At 33.2% G+C, this 20,295-nt stretch overlaps 1 long non-coding RNA gene across 1 annotated transcript; it reads left to right on the forward strand.

Moving 5' to 3' along the window:
• Positions 1-9,060: 9,060 nt before the first annotated feature.
• On the forward strand, positions 9,061-12,259 carry LOC126734131 (uncharacterized). The gene is made up of 2 exons (XR_007659985.1): positions 9,061-11,755; positions 11,888-12,259. It is a non-coding gene; the product is annotated as an uncharacterized LOC126734131 (long non-coding RNA).
• Positions 12,260-20,295: the final 8,036 nt, after the last annotated feature.

Consider the following 20,295-nt stretch of genomic DNA (forward strand, 5'->3'; position numbering starts at 1 on the left):
ATTTATAAAGATTAACACAAATACAAAAAATATAATCTTAATAATAAACGTATAACATCAAGTAACAACTTTCTTAATTTTTTTTTTAAATTTTGTCATGGTTTGCGGTAGATTTTCTTTTAATGCCCCTTTCTTGTTCAGATATTTCATTCTGATGAACAATCTCTGTCTTAAGGCTAGCGTCCACTTTAGACGGATCGCGGCGGGGCGGACTGGGCCGCATTTCTTGCAACTGCGTTCACTATAGACGTAGCAAGACGGATATTTGTAGGTATACTGTATATTTAGCCAGTTTCAGTTTAGTCATTTTTGTGTTTATTGTAGATGGGGTGGGACGAGCGTTTTCGACACTATTGAAATTTGAGTTATTTTAATCACTGAACTGATAAAAAAGTCCTGAAATGGAAATAGATACGTCTGATGAAGAGTTGTTCCTGTTTCAAATATTGCTGGAAGAGGAAGAAAAAACGGAAAAAAAGAAACGTAAACATAAAATGTGGGTTCACGATATATGCAGGCAAAGAAAACTATACGGAGAATTTCACCATTTAATTCCAGATTTGAAAAAAGACCCTACAAAATTTTTTGAATATTTTCGTATGTCAGAAGAAAAATTTGAAGAATTACTGCATATTTTAAATAACGACCTAAATTTGTATAATGATGTTAAGGCATTTGTAAAAAGATGTGGTATGTGTCAAAAACAAAAATATTCAAATCATTATACAAAACAGCCAATGGTGATTACTACCACAGCCAGTTCTTCGTTTCAAAAAATTTATCTAGACATTGTAGGACCGCTACCTACAGATATCAATGATTTTTCCTATATTCTTACCCTGCAGTGTGAATTAACAAAATTCGTGGAAGCATATCCATTAAAAAATAAAGATGCTGTGTCAGTTGCAAAGGCATTTGTGGAAAAATTTATCTTAAGATATGGAATTCCGCAGGAAATTGCAACTGATAGGGGATCTGAATTTATTTCTTCTACAATAAGTGAAGTTTGCAAGAATTTAAAAATAGAACAAGTTCATTCCACCGCATACCATCACGAAAGCATAGGGTCATTGGAAAATTCACACAAGGCTTTAGGAGCATATTTAAGAATTCAGTCAGAAAACCATGTCGCAGCTTGGAGTTCATGGATTCCGTACTGGTGTTTTGCGTATAATACGGAAGTTCACACTGAAACTAAATATACTCCTTTTGAGCTTGTTTTTGGAAAAAAATGTCAGATACCAAGTAATTTAAAAAATATCGTGGAACCTATTTACAATTTTGATAGTTATCCAATTGAATTGAAATACAGGTTACAGAAAGCTCATGATGACGCAAGAAATAATATTTTACTTTCAAAAGAAAAAAGAAAAATATCTTATGATAAAAATATAAATCCCATTGAATATAAGAAAGGAGATTTAATTCTCGTTAAAAATGAATATAATGGTAATAAAATTGCCAGTCCTTGTTTCCTGGGGCCGTATGTAGTCGTTCAGGATGAATCTCCTAATGTAAAAATTGTAAAAGAAAATAAAGAGATTCTAATCCATAAAAATAAAACTAAATTATATCATAAGTAAGTAATTAGTGCATAAAGGGCCCTGCGCATAGTTAGGTAATAATTAATTAATTTACTAGTTTGGTGTATTATTAGTTAAGGTTTTGTAAAAAAAAAAAAAAAAAAAAAAATGGAAAAGACGGGTTATTAGGTAAAAAGTTGAAAATTTCAAAATTACTGGATATTAATTGAATGTATGTATATAATCTTAGGAAAGTGTTAAGAAGAGTTGTTACTTTTATAGTATATATATCCGGAATTTTCAATTTAAAAGAAATATGTAAATTCCTTAAATTTCCCGGGGAGGTGTAGTATGGAAGTATCACCCAGTATAACAAATATTGTGCAAATAGGAAACTACTATATTGTAATAATACCTTAATTAATTCTATATAGCAAAACATTATAATGTCTAGTAAGCATTATCATAAACCAGGTCAACGGGAAGTTCAACGATCCTTGGATGTAGCTTTTTGATATTTTAATATAGATCCTACTTAACCCTAAGAAGGTTGTTTCATTTTAACCCTATGTCTTAAATCATAATTACTTAAATCATAATTTACTACATTATAAAACAAAAATCTAAATTTAAAGAACCAGTAGAGCCATATGAACGACTGGCTGTCTGTCTCAGGTATATAAGTAGTATTCTTATTAAGAAACATGCATCAGAATAATTTTATGCAAAGTGATCATAGCTCATTTTTTAATGTTCCACGGCATGAAATCAAAAACTATTATTTCTGCGATGATAAACTTTAATTCATATTTTTCATACTTACTACATTTTATTCTAATTTCTATATAAATGTAATAAGTTTTTAGTCTTCTAACATCAACGTTCAGGAAACGTTAGAAATTCTCCCATCTGCATATATGTCTTGTTTGCATGATCAGCTGGTCCAGCTTGTGAGGATTGTCCAGGTGAAACTGGAGAATAAACTTGCGATCCTAACGAATAACTAAGTTCATTGCTTTGGACCATAGTATTTGATCCAGTTGTTGCAATTTGACCTGCCTGTAACACTGGCATTCGGACTGGTTCTTGATAACGGCTCCGCACAGTAGGATGATTAAAATATTGTTCATGGCTTGCTTTTCGCTGTAACATTTCCAATTCAGCGTCATTTATAATTTTAAAAACGGAACCTTCCACACGAATTTGGATGTCTTTAGGAAAAGTTTTCACTGTACGCCCCAAATTAGTAAAAAAGTCAACAACTGTGTCAGGTTCTTGGCGAGGTTGGTCATACTTTTTCTTAATATAGGACTGAAACAATGTTTTTGCCGAGGTTGAGAACTGGCCATATTCGTCCTGTACTTTCTTTTTTTTTTAACATGAAGCAGTTGAATTAGAACTCATTTGGGATTGGGACCCTGGCTCGACTGTCTCGAAATGTTTGTTAAACATTTTTCCTGAGTTTCCAAATAACAAGTTAGAAATTGCATTTCTTTCTCATATTTAATAGGCTTATTCTTTGTAGCGGCTTGGCCACTCTTGATTTTTCGCAAATTTTTTGCTCGCCTAAAGTTGTCTCTTAGCCTTTTCCAGCGGTCCTGACATTCGGATGCTTAAAAGAAAATGTATGGATATATTAAATAAACAATATTCATTTTTTTTTGCGGGTATAAACACTAATAATTAAAATCTTTTCCAGGTTTTTGGCGACCGGCAACTCTTTTCGATCACTTGCTTTCAGTTTTCATTTAGGAGAAAAGACTGTAAGAGCTATAGTCTACGAAACTTGTACAGCAATATGGCAGAGAATGAAAATTGACACACCGTTAGACGGGAAACAAGTTGTTATAGAATGTCCCACAAAAAGTGGATCGAAATACTTTGGCTATAAAAAAACATTTTGTGTGGTTTTATTAGCTTTGGTAGGCGCCGATTATAAATTTCTGGTGGTCGACATTGGCGGCCTAGGGAAAAACTCCGATGGAAATATTTTTTCGAATTCCGGAAAAGCGCTAGCAGAGAACAGACTGAACATTACTCATGACAAACCACTTCCTGGCACTGAAGATGCTATGCCTCATGTTATCATTGGAGATGCAGCATTTCCTTTGGGAAGGCATTTAATGAGACCATATCCTGGTAACCAGACTTTAGCCTCTGAAGAGAAAAAAGTGTGTAATTATAGGCTAAGCCGAGCACGACGGGTCAGTGAAAATGCGTTTGGCATACTATGCAGAAGCTTTAGAATATACGAAAGACGATTATCCATGACCCCTGAACATATTAACATTGTAGTGGCAGCAACGTGTTGTTTACACAACTTTTTAATTACCAATATGGGGTTACAAGACGATTTAAAAGAAAATAATGAAACATTGGAAGGATTAGTGAATTTACCACATTTTGGTGGAAATGCAACACAACTTGCTCTTAGTATTCGGGACAAGTTTAAACAATATTTTGTATCGAATTTCGGATCACTACCTTGGCAATTACAGATCGTAAGACGAGGATTTTGTCATAACGAATAATATATACTTCGCTACCGTCTATTTTACATATATGTATCTGACATATTATTATTTAATTAGGTAAATAAATGCGTCTGAAATACCTATGTACTTACCCCTTAATTTCATTAAATCTGCAATTTCTTGCCATATATTGTTTCTCCTCTGTTCGTCTTGGTACCTCGCATCTCCCGTGTCGTACAGTTCCTTATACTGGAACACTAATGATATTAGCAATTCTTCGTCAATTTCTAATTAATTTCCTAGTTAATTTGTGGGCAAAGCAATAAAGAATTAACCAAAAATACTAAAATGCGTTTGTGCTGCTATCGCTCTTCGTTAACTTGAGACGGGTCGCAACGTGCCGTCCGCAAAAATCCACCTATGAGGCAAAACAAAAATCCGTTGCGTTCCGCCCCGATGCGACGCGCCTCGAGTGGACGCGCTCTCATTTGTTTCCACGTGAGAATATTATTGCGTTGCGATGAGGCCCGAGGCGATCCGCATAGTGGACGCTAGCCTTTAGATAACATGTAGCCGCCAAATCTCTGTCCTTATATAACATAATAAGTGTGTAGACTCATGAAGGCATATTCTAGCAATGCTCAATTTGGGTTTTATAGGAATGTTGTCCTAAATCAGTATAATATATCACTACTTTATTTAATACACTCTTGCAACTAACAAATATTGTTTACTTAAATTTTTTACGCCAAATCGAGTTCAATATAAGAGAATACTAAACACTGAACTTTAACTGTCTATTTTTAAAACTCAAAATGTCATACACCAATCACAACGCATTAATCCTCACATCAAACGTCTTTTAATACAAAAATTTGCAGCAAAAAGATAAAAAAACAACCGTACACCACAGAGCAGCCCGGCAGACGAGGTTGCCAGACAACGTCACTACTTCCGCCTCGTCCGCGCTTTCCCCTCACCCAAAAACTGTTCAACGAGACAACCTGTTGAGTTTATTAGCCTTGGGTTTCGGACCCAGTCGCAGCTAGATTTTCGACATCTATTATTTCGACCACAGAAATCCTAGCGTCAAGTTGAGAGCAGCTATACTCATTTAGCATTTGCGCGCTGAATGAATGTGAATCTTGTGGCGCAGTCGGAGGTCTGGCAGGAAAGGCAATAATTTAACAGGCGTCTCGGGGATTTTGTTTCCTGCTTGTTTATGTTTTTTCTTAATCTGGGCCTGCTGTTTTTAAAAGTATTTATATTTTTCTATCCATAGGTGAGTATTCACTTCCAGAACCTTGTTCTTTTTTCAAGTTCTTAAAGCAACTTTTTTAGGTATCTAATCTTTACAGCTTTTTGCATCAGCAAATTACCCAGTAAAGTCGAAGACATCTAATACTAGATGGCGTCGTAAGAATCACGTCACCTTTACACTATTGATAATGGAGTGGTAACTGTTGCTAACCTGAAAAAAGCACGCAAAGGGCTTTACCTGGCACGGCCAAAGCCCAGTTGTCATCCCTCTACTCACTTCATCTGAAGAAAAAACTATCATGAAGGATCAAGATCCGGACCTACCAAACTTACATTCGCCCAATTATCACTTACCCATTCCCCACTTGGGCAGACATCCAGCCCCGCCACGTAAAGAGGCTCCAAGCAGTAGGAAACCGGGCTTTCCAAATTATGTCAGGCGTACCATGGTACGTGCGCAACACTACTATCCTGCGAGATCTCCAAGCTCAACCCTTGGTAGATCACCTGACGAAGTTGAAGAATATGTCTTGATTAGTATGTAGTAGTCTAATACTCCTAAATAATTGCTAAACTGATAGCTTTAATCTACATCATGTGTGTTTGAGAAGAAATATTTTTTTTATTATTAAGTTTCTCGATGGGATAATTAATGGTTTATTAGACAATCCTGTTTTTCTCTCTTAAATTCCTTTCTTGGTACCTAGACTTAACTCTAAATCCTTACAAACCTTCTTCTTACTGCTCTTTTTAAAAGCCTGACTTCAAAAAGTTGTTTGATTTTTTTTGTATGTAATGTGCGCTATATTTAATAAAGTTTCTCATTTGTGCAAGATATTTTTTTTCCAATAAATATGATTATTGGTGCTATAATCAATATACAGGTTGGCGAATAGAAGACTACATTTGAAAATTATAAATGGCAACACCGCTTCTTGTTGATAAGCGGCGCGGTGGATTCCGATCGTCTAAATTGCTATTTTTGGCACGGCACAATCAGAAGACCTGATTTTGCTGTGTGATTGCATACTGCCCTGTTGAGTCTTACAGTGCTATTTTTTTTATATACTCATCATTATAGGTGTTTATACCCCTTTCGGAAAAGTTAAATTGATTAAATGGTATTATCGACACAATCCTTAGTAAATTTTGAAAATAGACCGATTCCTTGTGCTAAAACTATTTTAAATAACGTGTTAAATTTTAAGAAATGTTTTTGCCTCTAAGAATGAAGAAATTATCACACCAAAGTTTAAGAGCCATCTACTGGAAGGGTCCAGAAAAGCAGAAGTTTTAGAGAGTAACTGGGTATGCACCATTAAATTGTGACGAATTTTTGTAAAAAACATGGATACAAATATTTTGAATATCCCAATCAGGAGGTGTTTCCTGAAGACTAGTGACGAAGAATGGCTTTTTGTGAAACCATGATGAAAAAGTCAAATCAAAATGAAAATTTTTTATAGCGGAGTAAAAAAGACAATAAAAGTAGCTCCCTTCTTAAAAAAAATAAAATCGGCTTAGAACCAGATGAAACCTTTACCAAATCATTAATTAGGTTATTGTACATACGAAATGGGCATTTACGACTTTTTTTAGTAGTACCGAGTTTTATAAAATAAAGAATATTGCAAAAAGGCAGGAATTTAAAAAAAGTGCTTTTTAACCTTAACCTTTTAATATGTCTGGAACTTTTTAACATATTCAAAAGATCTTTTTTTGTTTTAATGAGAATACATAAGCGCTGAAAACTGCGATAAAATATATCCAAAAAACGTTTCTTTTTATTAATATAACATTTAAAAATCATTAAAATTATATTTTCTGCAATGAATTTTTGAGCAAGCGAGAAACTTTTTTATTTGAAAACATTTTTCCATACAATCTGCGAATAAAAGGTAGACAAAACTGTTACGAAGTTTTTAAAAGTAACTGCAATCGGATATATTAGCTAGATTGCGAGAAATCCACCTGCAAAGTTGTGCCAGATTAGCAAATCTTCCGCATAGCAACAGTCGCCGACGTTCGCGGGAGACGCGTGACTAATCATATCATAACCACTAAAGCTGTGTCATAACGCTCTTGATTTTTGTGCGTTAAAACACGTTTTTATTGCGTTGGTGTGTGTTTATGTTTTATGAGAGTTTTGTTGATGTGTTTGTTTCTGTTTCATATGAACAATAACAACAATGAAGTGCCTCTTATGTGAACAATTATTGAACAATGATGATTGTATTGTAAAAAAACCAACACAAAAAGGTCTACGTATGATAATAAACTTTGTGGGCCAATTGTTTAATTAAGCACACAATTTATTGTATGAGTGGACTGTATTTATTTAAGTAAAGTAATATTTCAACAAAACACAAATTCAAAAACCGTTTAAAAATAATAGTACGCCGCTGTTGGGCCAAAAAATAGTGGAGAATGCGAACCCTGTGTTCTCTCTCATCGTTGATCAATATCTCTCAAATTAAATAATATCGCGTTATTTTCTCCCGCTTTGTCACCGAACTAGCCAATCACAACGTCCGAATGCTTACTCCCGCTGCATTTGGTGCCGGGGACAAATTCTCTGAACTGAAGAAAAATACTTCTATTCTCAGTAAAGTGTTTGATGAGTTCCGCCTGTTTAAAAATAATCTTTTAAATTAAAAATTATATTCTTTGTTGTGGAATTTTCCACAACACTTTGCTCAGAAAAGAAACGACCCTATTAGCCGTAATATTTTGTTGTTAAAAAGACAAATAATAAAAAATTTAATTGTGTGGCCTCGGACATGGCTCTTGAACAGTCAATTAATAAAGACTGTAAAAGCTCTTCAGGAATTATAGGATTTTCTCAAAAACCAGCCGCATTATTTCGATGGATGATGACGCGTCACTCATTGGGTGATTATTCAAAACATTTTTTAGGTAAGTCAAAAATGGTTAGTGTGTTCATACGTTTTATACTTACTGATCTTTTTTTCAGAAGCGTTGTTTAATAAAACTGCAGAAGAAACCCCTCAAGAAAAGAAACTAGCTACTAGAAACGAAGAAGATATAATAAAAATTTTGGATGCTTTTGAGACAAATTGGTGCAACCCTTTTAATTTAGATATTGTTCCCAAGCAACTAATAAATATATGCACGGGAAAAATAGCAACTGAGGAAATTGAAAAAAGGCTTTGTAATTATTTAGAAACAGGAAAAGAGAAAGTGAATAAACTCTTTAATAGGTCACCTGAGGAGAGCTTTTGGAAACCCGCAAAGAGAAACAAGATAATTAGTTTTCAAGATGCAAAAATCAAACCCAAACTGCTTTCCAAAAAAATAATTGTCGGCTCTGAATTCATGTTTCGCAGAATAATATGTGCAGCGCGATTTCGGGAAATCAATTTAAATGACTTGTTATCATATAAACTTACATTGGTGCCTTCGTCAATGTTTTATGAAGATGGTTCGATGCGAAAAACTGCCAAGTCTGAATTATGCAAGAGATTAGAGCCAAGTGCAGATACAATAGTTTCTCCAAATAGTGTAGAATCATCATACAGGGTGAGTTTTTTAAAGTGTTACAATGCGATATGTCAAAAACGGCTGCAAATTTTTTTTTGACATTTTGGTGACATTTCAAGTATACCGGGGGGCACTTTTTGTGATATTTTTGACATTTGTTCCTTTACCCCCCTAAGAGGGGGGGAGGGTCACTTCCTTATTTTAAATGGAATGACGTATTTTTTATTCTTAAATACGAATCTACATAAAATATGAAGTCTGTTTACAAAAAATTTTTAAAATTGCTCTGCTGGTTACGGAATTATGATCAAAAATGTTTTGATTAAATTTAAATATAATTCGAATATTCTACTACAATAAAAACAAATTATTTTCAACTTTTTATCAACTATTTTCAACTATTTATTTTTTCAACTATTTATCGTCTATGTATTATGCCTAAGGAGCTGTTCGAAGTGACCGCCTTCGACTTCCAAACACTTTCTTATCCTTTCTTGACAGAGTTTCGTACCCGCTGTAACATTGCTGGTGTCACTAATAAACAAGCAAAACGAATCCTGTTTTTCATGTCCTCTGGAGTTGTAGGTGCACTAGCCATTACTTTGTCTTTTATAAATCCCCATAAAAAAAAGTCAAGGGGGGTCAAATCTGGCGAACGAGCAGGCCAGTTGACAGGACCACCTCGACCAATCCACCTATTTTCAAAAATCTCATTTAAATAAGTACGGGCCTGTATGGCATAATGGGGTGGAGCTCCGTCCTGCTGAAACCATACGTTAGGATTTAAATTTTGATTTAGTAGACGAGGTAACTAATTTCTTAAAAAATCTGTGTAGACCTGTCCATTTAAATGACCTTGGAAAAAATGCGGACCAATAACTCTATCCTCGAAAATACCACACCATACGTTCACAGACCAGGGATGTTGATTTGGTACAGTTCTCATCCAGTGAGGATTATTTGCTGCCCAGTAATGCATGTTGTGCCTGTTTACCTTTTAGAAAAACAAACAACCAAAACTTGAATATGTTCTAATTTAAATAAGTTAAATCGTACCTGCCCGCAATTATTAAAAGAAGCCTCATCAGAAAAAATAACGTTTCTCAAAAAATGATTATTTTCACGCATTTTTGTTGAAATCCAAGTGCAAAAATTAATGCGATTCTCAAAATCATGTCCGTAAAGCTCTTGATGAAGTGTAATGTGGTAAGGATGAAACTTGTACCGGTGCAGAATTGTTATAATTGATGATTGACTAATTCCAGCATCTAAAGCAAGCCGCCTGGTACTGATTTGAGGATCAATAGCTACTGCTCCTAATACAGCAACTGCCTTATTTTCATCTGTTTGCGTTTTAATCCGATTTCGTCGTTTACTTTTTAGACTACCAGTCATACGACTTCTGGTCTCCAGTCTCTTAAAGGCCATATGAGATTTTGGAATATCCGGAAGCCTCTCGGCCCACACTACTGCAGCCTCCCTATAATTTTCTGCACTCCCCCAAAATTAACAACATATCTACTTCTACACTGAAATTCGCTTCAATTTTTTTCTTTTTAAACACAATTTACTTGTTAATAACACGTTAAAATTTTTATGTGACATTGCTTGTTATGTTGGTATGAAAATCCTACTGTTACTAGGATTTTCATTTCCATCCATACTAGTAAAATAAACAGTAGGATTTCCATGGCAACCGGCTGTTATTATGGTAAAATATTTGAATTATTTTTAAATTTAATCAAAACATTTTTGATCATAATTCCGTAACCAGCAGAGCAATTTTAAAAATTTTTTGTAAACAGACTTCATATTTTATGTAGATTCGTATTTAAGAATAAAAAACACGTCATTCCATTTAAAATAAGGAAGTGACCCTCCCCCCCTCTTAGGGGGGTAAAGGGACAAATGTCAAAAATATCACAAAAAGTGCCCCCCGGTATACTTGAAATGTCACCAAAATGTAAAAAAAAGATTTGCAGCCGTTTTTGATATATCGCATTGTAACACTTTAAAAAACTCACCCTGTATATTATTGATGGTATGGTTATAGTCCAAGAATTGAAACCAACTTCCTCTTTGACTTTTAACGGTTTAGCACAAATATTCTTAAATCGAATGCTAAGTTGCGGACGGAAACACAATGCTAAGAGAATAACAGTTGTTTTTGACACTTACACATGTAATTCATTAAAATCTGCTGAGAGATTCAGATACAACAGAATACAAAATTTTTGGGTCTCGAAAAGTTCCAATTTTTAATGATTTTCTCAAATCATCCAACAATAAGAAGGCCTTATTAGTTTTTACTGTAAGTTATCTTTTGGAATTTGCAGCAAAATCTCTAAATAAGAATGAAACTTTAATAGTAGCAGGAGGATCTGAAAATTCCGAAAATGTCTATATTATAACAACCGATAAAGAGCCACAAATTTGGGAAGAATACAAAAGTAATCAGAAAGAAGCAGATACTCGAATTATTCTTCACGTCCTGGCAGAGCGAGAGCATAGTAATTCTATTCTTGTCAAATCTGTGGATACCGACGTATTACTTTTACTTTTACACCATTTCATTGTTACAAAACAAATAAAGAGCTGTAAATTACTTATGGAATTAGGGCATTCAAAAAATCAACGCTTCTTAGCAATTCAGGATGTAGTTCAAAAATTGGGAAAAGCAGTTTTAAGAAACATTTTGGCAGTTCATTGCCTCACGGGATGCGACACAACTAGTTCGTTTTTCAAAATTAGTAAAAAAACAGCCTTTGATGTACTAATAAAAAATATCGTTAGGCTAAAAGAACTATATGATCTGCCATTTGTATCGGATACAGAAGCAGTTAAACGGAGTACACAATTTATTTTACTTCTATATAGAAACAAGGTCAATGATATTTCTACCCTAAATGCACTACGATTGCATTTAACTACAAATGCAAATAAATCTGCCGTGGAACTGCCACCAACTGACGATGCATTCAAACAGCATTTAAAAAGGTAGGTTTATACTTACATTTTGTCTTTATTTCTATAGGTATGAAGACATAAAAAAACTCATATTTTACAGATTACAGTTTAGATAATAACAAAAAAAGGAAATTTGGACGCTTATGGCTTTTCTTATTTTAGGTGCATATATCAACTAAAAGTTTGGTATAACAGTCACATACCATATATGAATTTTGAAGACCCAAGAAAATATGGATGGACAAATGATATAGAGTCTAATATATGGACTCCAATATTTGCGACACAGGATCCCGTCCCAAAGGAACTACGGAAAATTTTAGTTCTTCGATGTTCCGATGGAAACTGCAACACTAAAAAGTGTATATGTGTATCCCAGGGCTTGAAGTGTTATAACGAGTGCAACTGTAAATTTTGTGGCAACAAAGACATTATAGACACACCAGATTCATTGGAATCACAAAATGATGATGACTATTAAAAATTAAAGTTCGTTTAATTAAAATATTCAAATAAATTATTTTTTTAAGTTTACTTAAAAATCTTAAGTTATTATTATTCACCAACTTCATTTATAAATTATTCGTAGATGGTTAATAAATGGCGGCAGTTGGAAGTACGTTCGGTCGGCAACGGTATAGAGCGTGGCAATTTCCACCTACGCGTTACTTTAAAAATTCATATTTCCAAAACTATTTCGGATAGAAACCTGTGGCTTTTTTTAAAAACTTTCTTATGGTTTTTTCTACATTTCATTCGTAGCATGTATGGCAAAATTCATCATAACAAAAAAGTTTATCGCTTGCTGAAAAATTCAATACCAACAATATAAATTTTATAATTTTCATGTTTTTTATTAACAAGAATAGAAGTTTTCTGCAATTATTTTACTGCAAAAAAAAAAAAAATTTGGCTATATGAATTAGTTTCGGAGATATTGGCAGTTTAATGTATAATGGTAACATTTTTGAATTAAGCCATTTTTTTTTAAATTCTGATTTAAAAAAACTCGGTACCATTAAAAAGAGTCGTAATTACCCATTTCGTATGTGCAATAACCAAACTAATGATTTGGTAAAGGTTTCATCTGGTTCTAAGCCGGAAAAAAAAATTGAAACATTTTAACCCGTTATTTACTCCGCTATTAGAAAATATTTTGTTTCCGGATGAGTCCTCTTTTATATCGCATGGTAAACACAATCCGTCCATTGTTTGCTAATGGTCTCAAAAAAAGGAGCGCAGAGGTTTTTAGTTCCGTACTCACTACTCAGTGCCCTCAAAAGTTAAATGTGTGAGTTGGTATTGGGCGACCTTATTATTGGGCTATTTGTCATTGATGGTACTTTAAATGCTTGAAAAAATTCTTGCTGCCATTAAACCCCTTCCTGATATAGACCTGGGATCAGTGTAGACTGTTCACAATAGACCTGGGGTCAGTCTATTTTTAAGAACATGGCTGTCTTGCTAATAATAAATGTAAAAGAATTTTTAACAAATATTTTTCCTAACCGCCTTATTATTGGGACTGACTATATTAAATGGCCGCCAAAATCTCCCGATTTGTCACCAATTGACTTTTATTTGTGGCTCAACCTTAAGGAGACTATTTATAATCGTTATTATAGTAGATCAAGGAATTTAGAGGAATTGAACATAGGAAAAGTTCTTTAAGTTTTCGTTTTTTTTTTTGCTGTTGAAAAATGATTCCTACTGACGTAATTGGAATTTACAATTGTTAAATCTAATCATGTTTTATTATAAGATTGTTAATTTTTCATACAGGGTGTCCCCGTTTAACTCGTCAAAATTCTAGAGTATATACAGGAATCATAGAGAAGTAATTTGAGATAAGACACATCTATAGTCGAACATGCATCGTTTACAAAACACAGTTTTAATTTTTTTTATCGCTTTTAGTGATTAATTAATGAATTTTTTTAGGTTTTAAATATTAGGATAAATTTTAAAGAGTTGCAGGTGATTTGACTACTTCAGGGACCGACTTGCAAAACATGTGTATTGAAATTTTTGGAAAAAAAGGATTGGACACTGGTTTCTTATGAAAATATTTTTTTTTTAAATACTGTGCTAATATTCAGCAAAAAAAGTCAACTCAAATATATCGAAATGTTCTTCATGCATTTCCACATATTCTTTTTCCACAGTATCTGTTGACTCAAGACGCTTGGAGCATTCCTCAGAAATTCTGCCGAGTTACGTATATGAGCTGTTCCACGGCGCCCTACACAAAAAAGTCTAGAGGCATCAAATCAGGCAAATTGCTGACCAAGGAATTTGACCACCTTCACTCATCTATCCCTCCACCTTATATCCCACCACCTTAATTCATCTATCAATGTAGGTTCGGTCTAGGATAGCTCTTACAGCAAAGTGAAATGCGCTGGTTAGCCATCGTGTTAAAACCATACTTCTCTCCGCCACTCGAAGGGTATTAAAAACATTTTTTTTTTAATAAAGGATAACGTAAAGTGCCCTCTTATTTGGCACCGTTTAAGTGGAATCTTGAACTTATTTAATTTTTTGATTAAACAAGATGTACTTTAGATCAGATTACGTATTTGTAAAGAAAGAGTGCAAATTCGGTGCTTAATTAAGCTCTCATCATTAAATATTTTAAGAATTATTAGATAAGATAAGTACTTTAACACCTTTAAATTTTTTTTTCAAAATTATCCTTTATCTTAACTATTTTATTGAAAAAAGCAAATTTAATTAATAATTTATTTAAATTCAACTATTTTATAGAAAAAAATTATGATGTATTTCGTATATATATTTCATAACAGTTTGTCTCTTGGAGCAAAAACACAATATAATCACTGCTCCGATTAACAAAACATATTTTGAAACGAACCGATCAAGACCTAGAATTAAACAATAATAATAATAATAATAATAATAATAATAATAATAATAATAATAATAATAATAGGCCTTTATTTTTGACTCGGCGAAGTTCAGCAAGCTGTTATTAACCGAGCATACTTACAAAATACATAAGATTAAATTTACATATTGGCAGCTTAAGGTACTAATTAAGCAATGATACTTTTGTAATTATAAAGAAGGTAACACAGGGTAGGAATAACATTTTATAAAATCATTACAAAATTTTGACATTCTATGGCGTAAGTATATTGCTTTTACCAACTAATAATTTAAGCTTGGCTAAGTAAATGTTCCTTATATCTTTTCTTAAATGCCAAAAATGGTAGGTCATACAGTTTGCGAAAAATATTAGTGTTGGCTAATTTCGTCGCTTTGGTAGTGAAGAGTCGTAACCCACAAAAAATTGAAAATTGAGTTAAGACTGTCAACAAATAGTAAAAAGTATAAATTTTGAATATTAAAAGTATCCTAAGTCACAACCTATATAAAGTCCCTGAAACATAAAATTTGCTAAGAGATCTAACCCACATCTTAATATAGTGAATAGGCATAAGCAGCTTAGCACTTTTAGCAACTGCGTTTTTAAGCGTTATGGATCAAAATATTATAGATGTGAATAAAACTTATCCACATTTTTATGGTTTCTGTGTTGGCTCTTGCGTCCCTGTTTCGGCCCGCTCGTGAATGCTGAGTATCTTTTAATCTCTTTTTGGTGTCGTTAGTTAAAAAAGAATCAATATACACATAAAGTCTACTAAATTACCTTTCGAAATCGCTATTTGTTTATGTTTTGGAATAATAATTGCACGCATTTAGTGCGCTTTGTATTCTTGAGTACAAAGTGAATATACCATACTATCGCCGGTTTATTTTGGTAAGTACATAATTATTTTTCGAGTGAATAGTGCGGAATTAGGCGTACGTAATTCGTAATTAACGTACTTTCTGTATCTAACATGATTATAAATATGTACAAATTAAATACCTAACTTATTGTAACTTATAAAAAGATAATTATTAAAATGTATGCACATTTTATCTAAAATGCCGGTTACTGCAGGAGATTGTGGGCAAGACATTCCCGATACCGATGGGTTATTATTATCGCCACCAGTAACAGTTGAAGGTATAAAAAATTTAACGCAAGTACGCAGTCGCATGTGATTTATTAAAAATAATGTTTTTTTTTCAATTAATATTTTAAGTTAAGTTTAATTAAATTAAATTAAAAAATTAAATAAATATATTTATCGTTTGTAATTCTAAGCATGCATCTGCGTTACATTTAAAGTAGTCGTTTTTTTTTTAAATTACGTTTAAAATGTTATTACTTTTAGGCAGAGAATAAAGCGTTGAATTTCCAGGGCTGAGTGCAGTCACGGCTTACCATCAAGAATTTTTGAACAGTCGAGTATCACCACCAGTTGAAGGTAGTTTGTTAATTATTGTAATCAAGTACACCATATTTTTAATTTTCAGTGCAAAATCAAGAAAATCGAAACGACGATAACGACGAAGCATCTTCAAGTTCAGAACCGTTAGTAAATGTAAGAAAAAGGCTTTTGATGGAAAGAAACAATGCCACATCAACATTCGATGTCACCGAAAATGCAGAGAAGGAAAAGCTAACAAGAAAACGAAAACGTGACCCATCAAAATGGACCAGAAATGTCCAAAAAACTTTAAGAATGGAGGGAAAAGAATATCGGACACAGAAGGGAAGACCTAAAAAAGCAAAAACAGTAGCAGAGGTAAAATGTAGATGTCATTACAAATGTAATGAACTTTTTTCCAATGAAACGCGACATGATATTTTTAACGAATTTTATAATATAAAAAGCGAAGAGTCAAGGTGGAACTTTATTGCTAAACATGTTCAGCGTATCCCAAAGAAGCGTTCATACGTTGTACAAAAAGAGGGTAGTCGAAGAAAGTTTACCTTAGTATATAAACTTACTGCAAGACATACACAACATCAAGTTTGTCAAAACTTTTTCCTTAAAACTCTACAAATTTCGAGTAAAAAGGTACTTACAGCACTGGATAAAAGTTCTGCACATGAAGTCGTTAAGCCAGATCAAAGGGGCAAGAAATCACCACCGCAAAAAAAATCTGAAGCAACCAAAGACATAATAAGATCTCACATTAAAAAATTACCCTTAATTTCTTCACATTACTGTAGAAGCACAACAAAGAGGGAATATCTCCCTACAAGATTATCTGAAAATAGAATATATTTAGATTATAAAGATTATTGTGCAGAGCTTGGAGTAGTACCAGAAAAAGCTAGCTTTTATAAGCATATTTTTACCTCGGAGTTCAATATTGGTTTCCATCGGCCTAAAAAAGATCAATGTGATTATTGTGCCGAGTTTAAAAACAAAAATGATGAGGAAAAGATAAAAATGCAGGACAGTATGGATGCACACTTGGCCCGAAAAACAGAGGTTAGAGAAGCAAAACAAATCGACAAAAATCGTGCAAAACTTGACAAGAGTTTTTTGTGTTTTGCCGTAGATATGGAGAAAATTCTTTTAATGCCTTCATTACAAGTAGGAAAGTTATACTATACCCAAAAACTAAAGACATTTAACTTTACCGTATATAATTTGGGGACTGCACAAGCTGAAAATTTTATGTGGCATGAGGGGGTTGGCACCAAAGGTTCGTCAGAGATCGCAACCTGTTTGTGGAAACTTTTAAATGGCTTTAGCCCTGAAGTAAAAGAAGTTACATTCTATGCTGACACAGCATCGGGACAAAACCGTAACTGCATTAATGCTGCCATGTTTTTACGAGCTGTACATTTGCTTCCGATTGAAATTATTAACCAAAAATTTATGGAGTCAGGACACTCTGAAATGGAATGTGACAGCGTTCATTCTGCCATTGAAAACCGTGGTAATAAAATCGATATTTACACCCCAGAGGGTTGGTACACAGTAGCTCGAACTGCAAAAACTAAGCAACCATTTTACAATGTTACTGAAATGAACTATTCAGATTTCTTAAATTTTAAATCTTTTTCCAAATCCGCAATATTAAACAAAAAAAAATGTACAGATGGAAGTAATTTGAATTGGTTAAAAATAAAATAGATTCAATATAGGAAAGAAGAACCTAACAAAATTTTCTTTAAAAAACGTCTTGATGATTCTGAACTTCGTTCCATAGAAGTTAAAAAGGCATCTTTAAGAAATGGCGTATCTTCCCTAAATGCAGTTATACCTAATTTGTATACAACTAGTATACCAATTGAAAAACGAAAATTAACGGGCTTGCGTAAGTTATGCGAATCTGACTCCATAAAGTCTGCTTATCACGGATTTTATGAGGGACTAAGAACCACTGATGAGGATCAAGTTGAATCCGAGAACGACGAAAACTGACAGTTTAAATAAAATTTATTTTTAAACATTTTGTATTAGTAATATTAATAATAAAAAGTTAAAAAAAACTGCTCAGTTTTATCATTATTTTATAACATTATTATTGTTAGATCTTTTCACATCTTAAAATATTCCGGCAAAACAACTAGCTCTGTGGTAGTGAAAGGGGCTAAGCCACATAAAACCTAAAATATTGTTTATAATTTCAAAATAAAAATATCCAAACAACAAGTATGACACCTAATTACAAATATCAAAAAATTGTTATGATTTGACCTTTTTTTAATATTCTAGAAAAGAATATATAAGTTTTTTGGAAGCAAACTTTTTTGAAAGCGCGCTAGCTCCAGTTTTACTTTATGTAGGTTAGGACAGTTCACAATCAAAGCGACGATTTAGGTAACAAATAGGAAAACAAACGTTGGAGAAGTTCTATTTTGCCTAGGAACATCAAATAAATCATTAAAGCGCGTGTCTCTGTTATGAAGAGTATTTCTTTTATTAAGTTTATCAAACAGATAGCCTGGACAGGAATTATGAAGTAACCGTTTTGCTAGGCAACTCTTACACCTGCCCCAAAAATGAACCGTAAACAACCATTTTGTATTTTTTGAAGCCGGTATTTTGAATTTTTATTAAGAAAGGGCCAATAAACTGTATCACCATAATTGCAGTATGATAAAACAAGCGATTCCGTTAACTTTATTTCCAGGTTTGTGTTAATAATTTTCACAAACTCTTGTACACATTTTTCAATGCAATGAAAGATTTTTGGACCACCTTCACAACCTGACTTACAAACTTTAGACTGTCTTCAACAGTAATACCTTAATTTTTGTATTTATCTACATTGGGCAATGGTATATTATTTAAAATTTTTATAACATTATCCTTAACCCAGTCCTTGTTAGGCCCAAAAAAACGTATTTGCCGATTTACTAGGATTTAATTTTATTCCATTGTTAGCTGAGTAAGAATAATGGAACTTAAATCATTATTAAGTTTTTCTATAGGTAGTTCTTCTTTGTCAAAACTGGTATACAGTTGAATGTCGTCAGCATATTGGTATATACAAGATGTTTTAATTGTTTTTCCAATATTTCCAGTATACAATAAAGAGAATAAACACTAAAGGACCAAGAATAGAGCCTTGTGGGACTCCTCTATCCAGCAGCAAAAATGATGATGTTATTATTTTAATTGCAATGTTGTTGTAATTTCAACAGCTTAAAACCAATTGCTTAAGTAACTCCTAAAAAATAGCACAGTGGTATCTGAATACAACTAAGACAACTTTGCATATAAAATTCGATGATCAATGGTGTCAAATGCCTTGCTGTAATTCAAGAGAACCAAAGCCGTAATTTTATCAATATCTGAGGTACCTAAAATATCATCCAGCATACTAATTAATGCTGTAGTTGTGCTTTGGGTTTTTCGAAAGCCAGACTGATGAAGTGGAATGAGACTATGCTCGTTCAAAAACGCAACCACTTGCTGATAAATTAACTTTTTTAAAATTTTGCCCATTGTAGATAACAGGCTGATGGGTCTTAAATCAGATAACGTATCGGGCTGTGAGACCTTGGCCAGAGGTTTAACAATTGTTTTCTTCCAATTTTCGGAAGGAAATTCCAAGTTTAAAATACAAATATTAAATATATGTAGCAAGTACGGAGTTATGTCTGATTCACACAGCTCAATCACTTCTAGAATCTATCGAAATCCTATCAGCATCAGATGCATTGGACTTTACATATATTACGAATAACAATTCCAATTTCGTCACCAGTAACCTGCCTTAGCTCACATAAGTTATTCATTTTTTGTTTTTTTTTCGTGATACCTCAAAGTACTGTCATTAATCGGCGGGGCAACCTGACGAACACGCAATGATTATCTTTTTCCTTATTATAAACATTCATTTCATCTAGTGTTTTCCAAATAACTTTTTGATTTTGTGAACGTGACACAAATACCAAATAAGCCTTCTTTTCGTTACAAATAGCCTGGGTAAAAATATTTCGCATTCTCTTGTAATCCTCCCAATCGCTAATATTCTTTGTGCGTTTATATTTAGAAAAAAATCTGTTATGTACTTTTTTCATGATTTTTAGTGTTTCTGTAAACCAAGGGGTCTTGCGTCTAGTGACATGAGCTGTGCGAAGGGGAGCGTGTGTATCAAAAAGCCCTAAGACATTAGATGTTAATACCTCAACTTTTTCATCAACCGCACACTTCAAAATGGCTGCCCAGTTAGTATTTAATATA

Source organism: Anthonomus grandis, chromosome 3, assembly GCF_022605725.1.
Source record: "Anthonomus grandis grandis chromosome 3, icAntGran1.3, whole genome shotgun sequence".
Classification (NCBI taxonomy): Eukaryota; Metazoa; Arthropoda; class Insecta; order Coleoptera; family Curculionidae; genus Anthonomus; species Anthonomus grandis.